The 7194-nt window shown below is 35.4% G+C and overlaps 1 long non-coding RNA gene across 1 annotated transcript; it reads right to left on the reverse strand.

The window, feature by feature from the left end:
* Positions 1-1044: 1044 nt before the first annotated feature.
* LOC145999476 (uncharacterized) lies at positions 1045-5675 on the reverse strand. The gene is made up of 4 exons (XR_014443394.1): positions 5579-5675; positions 3452-3589; positions 2824-2950; positions 1045-1212 (listed from the first exon to the last, which is right to left on the reverse strand). It is a non-coding gene; the product is annotated as an uncharacterized LOC145999476 (long non-coding RNA).
* Between the last annotated feature and the right edge of the window lie 1519 nt (positions 5676-7194).

Here is a 7194-nt window from a genome sequence, read left to right on the forward strand (position 1 = left end):
ACAATATGTATGTGTGCGCGAATGCATTGTAAGGATATGATACATTCACAAAGAAAAACAGTTATGAGGAAAAGGTGAAATATGTTTAAAATCCTTCCAAGCAAAAAACAAATTCTCAGTGTTTTCAGATATTCAGGAATCCTGTGAACATGGGCGTCCAGAAGGGGGGCAAGGGGGGCCATGGCCCCTCCCTGGAAAATGAATGTGTACCTAAAAATTATATATTTCACACAATTTCATTTCAATCACAGTAATTTATGTTAATTATTATAAATTCGTTGAAGAAACATGATAATTTCAGACTGAAATGTTGTTTTTTGAGAGGGCACCACTATTTTGGAGGAAAATATGTGTCCTTTGCCCCCCCTGGAAAAAATTACCTTATTTGCCCCTCCCTGGAAAAAATTCTGCGGACGTCCATGCCTGTGAATAACATAATAGAAAGCAGAAAGAAAAACATAGCCCTCAAACCTTAAAATTTCAATGTTTTAGCATTTATGGAAATACATTTCCATAATGAGACTACTTTGTTAGTACAATAATTATTATTACTTAAATTAGGAAATATTACAAAAATATCTGTAATTGAACTGAAAAAAAAATAATTTCACTTCAAGTTCCTCACAATGCAACAAGTAAATCACAAATTGCACTCATAAACACACACAATACTATAATAAGCCGAAGTTTTTCTGTAGGCAAATGATGAAAAGATTCTCTCTCCTTGACCACATGAATTCTACAAAAGTCTGAGAAGTTCCTAGATCTGACTTTATTCTCATCTTCAGGGTAAAGGTAAAAAAGTAATTCTAGCCTGAAGATAGTGGCATTATTCTCAAAAGCTCAGAAACAGTTGCAGAACCCACTTGATCGATAGCCCAAGAGAATCAATTCAACATAAAAAAATAATAAATAAATAAGTAAAATAAGATTTTAAAAAAACTGGATTTTACTGGCATTACTACCAATCTTCCATCCCTGCTATTGGTGCAAACCTCAAATACTTTTCAGTTTTAAAAATGGAATTTTCAAATGAGATAATAATTCAAATAATATAAATAATTTATTCAAATCAACCAAGTACATAATTATAATTTACTTTTTATTTATTTTCACTTTACACTTGTTTCTTTGCATTTTGTCAAATAATTACTACATTGCACTTGTGCTTTTTTCTTCTTAACTTAGGACCCTTCTGCTGGATTAAATCACCTGGGAAGAAGAAATATACCATTAAGGAATTTGATACAAAACCAAATGCTATTGCAGCAGCATAAATTTAAAATTTCATTAATTCTCAAGTAACAGAATAACATTGTCAAAGGTGTTCAGTGGTGCGTAAGCTCAGTAGTAGTTTCCCACTGATACAGTTCCCTCAAAAAATAAATACATATGTGGAAAGGTGGCAGAAATTGTCACCATTCCATGAAGGCACATGGTTCCACATTATCTACTGACTACAGTGGAGATGATGTGATCAGTACCATGTTTCAGCTGTCTCACCCCCTCCCTTCCCAGTTACCCATAGAGTAAACTAATTTGAAAAAGTAACTATACTAACTTAGCTACTAAGCCAGCCCTGGTTTATTTCAGTCTGTAGAGCAATGACATGGTATGCCAAAGAACTTGGTTTGTGTCCTGGTCAAGCCTGAATTTTCTTTGCAAAAATTTCTACGCAGTACATCTCCTATGTGAACCATGACAATCCAGTTAGTTGGGTGTCTTTACTGCCATGAGACAATTGAAGTCTGCATTATGTCAGTTCAAAACAAGAAGAGAACTTCTTATGTACGTTTTTGCAAGTTTTCATTTTCAGTGTCATTACGAGTATTATTAAAGTGGTTAACAGAAAACAAAACTAAAATTCAAAAAAGCAATGAAACAAGAAATGGAGATACAATAACATGCTGTACTGTAGCCTGCATGTTGAAATGCAATCATGAAAATATGTATTCCATATTTGTTTTTATTTGTAAAATGACATATATCATCATCATCATCAGTATTCCACCACGTTTTCCACATTTTTAGAGAAGTTTGCAGATTTCATCCATATATTTAATAGAAACATAATCCATATTTAATGGAAACATGGTCTCCACTTAACGTTTCATGAAATTTAGTGTATAGCTGTGGTAAATTATGGTATCACAGCACTGGTGGGGCCCAACTTCCACATTGCGCTGTGCCTTCATGTCATGGTGCATGATGGGCTTTACCTTACTTCCGTTCCGTGTGTGCCAAATCATATGGTAAACCCAGTATTGCATTCAGTGTTTAAACCATTCATCTTTTAGATCTAAGAGACAATACTAAGATGAGAAATGACCAATATTATGATTAAATAATAAATGGTACAGTGGGATGCACAAGTATTGGGTCAGCAAATTGTCCATAACAATTTTCATTCATATTTCTCTTGCTTCTTTCGTGTTTTTAGGGACTGACCTTTTATGTATGCAAGTGCTGGTGTAGAAATTTTCAGCAGCTTGTTTGACATTTTGTTTCATTTTTTTAAGCACTCATTTCGTAAAACAAGGGCAATAAACATGGCGATGGACAATTTACTTTGCAATTCTTATGCATCTCATTGTACAACAAACCACATCCATACTGACAAGAAGACTCAAACTGAATGTTTGGTGATTAAAGTATGGGTCTAGCACTAAAACCACATTGCCACTGACCCAACCACCTGTTTTATGCACTGAATTGATGTGAATATTTCAGGAGAATTAAAAATATTTGAACTACAAATTTGGAGCTTTTTAATTATTATGTGAAAGTTTGTGCAGTGTTCCATTCACACATGATACAACATACCTTTTGCCAAACTCCAATGTGTTGCATGCTTGAAATGGATGCTGATATAGCATTTAGGAAGCCAAGCATTCTTTCAATTCTTGCTCAATTGAAAGCATAATTTCCATGCATTCTATTAGGGACGATCCTGTAATAACAATAATAAATTTAAGAATCTCATTCAAAATATCAAATATATGAACAAAAAAAAACAACTTGCATTCAATACACGTACGGGTTATTTCAAAGAATGTCAATTGGCCCACTTTTAAGGAAAGCCCACTCTGACCTTAAATAGTTACAGGAGTTTGTATGATAAATTGGCAGCATTTTTTAAAAATGTAGGCCCTGTGTGTTAGTATCAATTCAAGTAATTGTTCAATTCCATGACCCACTCTTTCCACATACAGCCATTCACATGGGAAGTAAAGGTAAAGGGATTGAATAATAGTTGTCAGAACACAAGATTGAAAACTTTCAATAACCTTTACCATGATTTATTGTATTTATCTTTCAAGCTAACTTCCAACCATTGAGTGAGTAACATTTCAAATTTCTTATAAAAACTTATTGGATCCATTTCTAATGGGAGGAGGGGTGGGTATTTTGTTGCTTCAGGTTCTAGTTGAAAACATGAAAAGCAACTTACTTGTGGATCTTGTCCAAAAGAGGTTCCAATGCAGTTTCTAGGACCTCCCACAGAAATTTCACAGCTCACTACCCATTGGCACAGTTCTTGGCATATCTTTTACTTTCCAGACTTAAAATCAGAATTTCTCATAAAAACCTGTAATTAAATGAATTTTGAGCGTGAAAACCATAAATTATTAACAATTTTGAACAGGTTTAAACTTAATGATAACAATCAAACCATAAATTACCTAAATCTACTGTATTAAACTTATATTGTGTCATTGTTTTGATTACTAGAACTTTAAATCCAAATTTTGTCCAAAATTGCAATTCTTGCGAGAGAAAAAGAATTTTAAATCAGTCATAAGATACCTAATTACAGTTAAATATGCATGATTGCTAATTGTTGCAGTCATAAACAGTTTAAACTTGAAGGGAAGTACAAAATAACACCAAGAACTAACATCTTTCATGTCAGTACCACTCAGTTTTTATGTAAAAGTGTCATTCTTGGAAAATGCCGCAAAACCGAAGGAATTTTGAATTATTACAAAAATTTTGCTTTTACTTCACATTATTTGCTTAGAACTAGCAGAAGGATTTTAAGTGGATGCTCAATATGTTATGGAACATACAAATAGTTAATATTAGTGAAAATCAATGTTGCCATCTTATTTTTTTAGAAAATTCCTCAGTGTTCCGCAGATAAAAATTTCTAAGTTTCAATTTTGTTTTCACATACAAAGTTAAATATAACACCTCCAACTTGTGTAAATGTACACTATTATAATTACTCATAAATTTGTATTTTTAACCATTCACTTGACATTGTCAAAATTATGTAATTCTACTTACCTAAATACAAAATTATGAATAAAATGAACAATATTGGGAGACCAGTTCTTCATTTATAAATCTGCCATGGGATTAAATACTTCTCAACAGATATCCTTATCTATAGCAAAATATCTTTACTCTGATGGGGTCTAGAACCCAATATTGAATTTTACTATAATTTTGGGACTTTCAGATAAATTTCGGCTAATTTCCATGATTTTTTTTTTTCAGTGTACAGGATAAGTGAAGGAAGGGGACAATTGAAGCACACCGTGTCATTTTTTCCCCGTAAAGCTTTTAAACCCTTCCCTGGAATTATTTATGTGTGGAGGTTCAGGATTAACAGTATCATTCAGTCACTACTGATGAAATCCATACAATTTCAGCCAGTACTTTTAGGCTGTTATGCCAGATGAATAGTTAGGTACCCTTGACTTTCTGTACCACCAAGTGAAAGTTTTTGCATTTTTTATAAAGATTAAGTTGTTTATGTAGCTTTTCTGCTGTTTTTAGCTCAGGGAAATGAGTTATGGTGAAGTAAAGTACCTAGTTTCCTTAGCCAGAAGCAGGGAAGCTCGAAGGATTTGTGCAAGTGCACCCAAAATATTAATAATAAAAGTCAATAATTGAAAATAAATATTAATTTTACATTTTAAATGTATTATAAAATAAAGTAAATCAAACACGAAGGACTGAAAACTCACAAAACCAAAATAGAAGTGTAACTATTGTTAGTAGTGCTAAGTTTGGTGACGTTATCATTTGCACGTATTTTAAGCTATTTGAATGTGCATACACCAATTTTGACCAATAAAAAGTTGCGAAAGTACTCCGAGATAGGAGGTTTTTAATTTACGTGAGCTGTTGTTTGGGATGAAATATCGCGGTTGTTCGTGCTTTCCGCGCTTAGAAGCACATTCTATGTTACATAAAACATCAAAACCTGTCAAGTAAGAAAAAATTGTACCTCAGAGACTGTTACTAAACATTTCTACCATCCGTAACTCGGCTATTGCAAGTTTCTGCTTTCAAAAATTTCTGAGTACTACTTGTAAACAACAGACACGCACTTCATATATCGTTTGTATACTACCTAATGAAAGTGACCGGTATTTGCAATGTGGTACATGTGATAAAGACATCGATGAATTTATATCTTCCACTACACAAGCAAATTGAATAAATGCACGTGGTTTTGGCTTCGTTGCATAGTACAGCAGTACAATAATAATAATATAGCACTAATAAACTGTGTTACAATGAATTTTCATTCCATTATGTTAAAAAATAAAAACATTATACGTACCTTGAGTTATGTAGATTTACTTTCCACGCAGGCATTCGAAGCACAACCATCGATAAAGAAGCACAACATAGCAACAAAAACATACGCTTCGGCCATGTTGGCCTGTGAAAGTTGACAAGCGACACAAATGCGCATGCACGGCTTGGTCTAAAACCGTATGGAAGTATTTCCGATTCCACGGTCGAGTCCGTAAAATTTTTACGGTAGGATGTATTAAATTTCACGGTAACTTCTAACAGTGTAGAAGATCACTTGCTTGGGATGATTCACTCCGACAGCTCCTCTTAGCTGACAAGGTTGAAGAAATATAACAAAAACATGAAGTGAATCGTGTTCTTCTGCAAATCTAGTTTCACACACTAACAATAGTTTGTTTTTGTCTCTAGTATTTCACCTCTGCATGTAACAGTTTCTGACAAGTCAGATTTGATTTTCAGCTGATATATCACTACCCAGTGTAAAACATAAAATAAAATAGTGGATGTTATTTTCCTAATCCACAAATCGTGCACTCAGAGAGAATTTTCTATACCTGCAACATCAAGTGTATCATCGGAAAGTATGCTGAATCTACGATACTATTTTCAAAAAGAAGGGAATTTTGGAGGGGACCAGCCCTCCTGGATACGCCCTTGGATACCAGTTAAGGAAAGGTCATCCACCCTCCACAAGATAAACACTATCGACAGAATCTAGCCTCTATGTCTATCGGTTTAACAACAACTGTAAATATGATATTAGTGATTTATCCACACACCCGCAAAATTTCTGCAACCCACCCTCCTTTTTTTCAAGGGCCCAATTTATGGTTGTTCAAAACGATTTTAGAGGAATGTGGCGAAAGATTTGGGTGTGTGGATAATTAAATCACTGCAGTGGTTGGTATAGTCGACGTGCTGCTTTTGGAGTCCATGGAGAGCGTCCACCAGCTGCAACAACCACTATCAAAGCACAGTGTTGCCACACATCTACTCTACGCCACCTTGTCGCTCCCTCGTACTTGCACCTTCCCATGGTCTCCACATTGAAGTTGCAAAGTACGGCAACAGCGTATCCCCAGTCATGTGACTCAGACTCCACGAGGAGTAGACGAGCAGAATGGCAGCTGCGCCCATTGGCTGCAGGTTGACTGTGATTGGACGAAAACAACTCGCCCGCTGTTTAACTCCACCCACGTTCGTGGCGGCGGCTTCCTTCAGTTCTTGGACGTTAGCGAAGTAAACGCGTGGACTATCCAGATAAATCTTGGTGGAAAGCCCACCAGTGTCGTCAATGTGTCTAGGTGAGAGTCTGTTTTTTTTTAGTTGGAGAGGGACGCAAGATTGTTTGCGCCGGAGAACCAACTATTTTGGTGCAGGTAGAGGTTAGTGATAAGCCCCACAACTGCGTCAAAGTCTCTACCGTCTGTGGAGACCTCTTTGTTTTGGAGTTGGAGAGGGGCGCAATCCTGCTTGCACCGCACAGCCTTGCGCCGGAGAACCAACATTTATATAAGCAGCAAAATGGTTCTCAAAACCAGTGTGGAAATGCCACAAGGCAGCTACAGGGGAGGAATGTTCAATCCCGTCCTGTGGAACATAATAACCATAAATAAAAATAAATTATAACAAGTCAAT

Source organism: Lepisma saccharinum, chromosome 15, assembly GCF_977018435.1.
Source record: "Lepisma saccharinum chromosome 15, izLepSacc3.1, whole genome shotgun sequence".
Classification (NCBI taxonomy): domain Eukaryota; kingdom Metazoa; phylum Arthropoda; class Insecta; order Zygentoma; family Lepismatidae; genus Lepisma; species Lepisma saccharinum.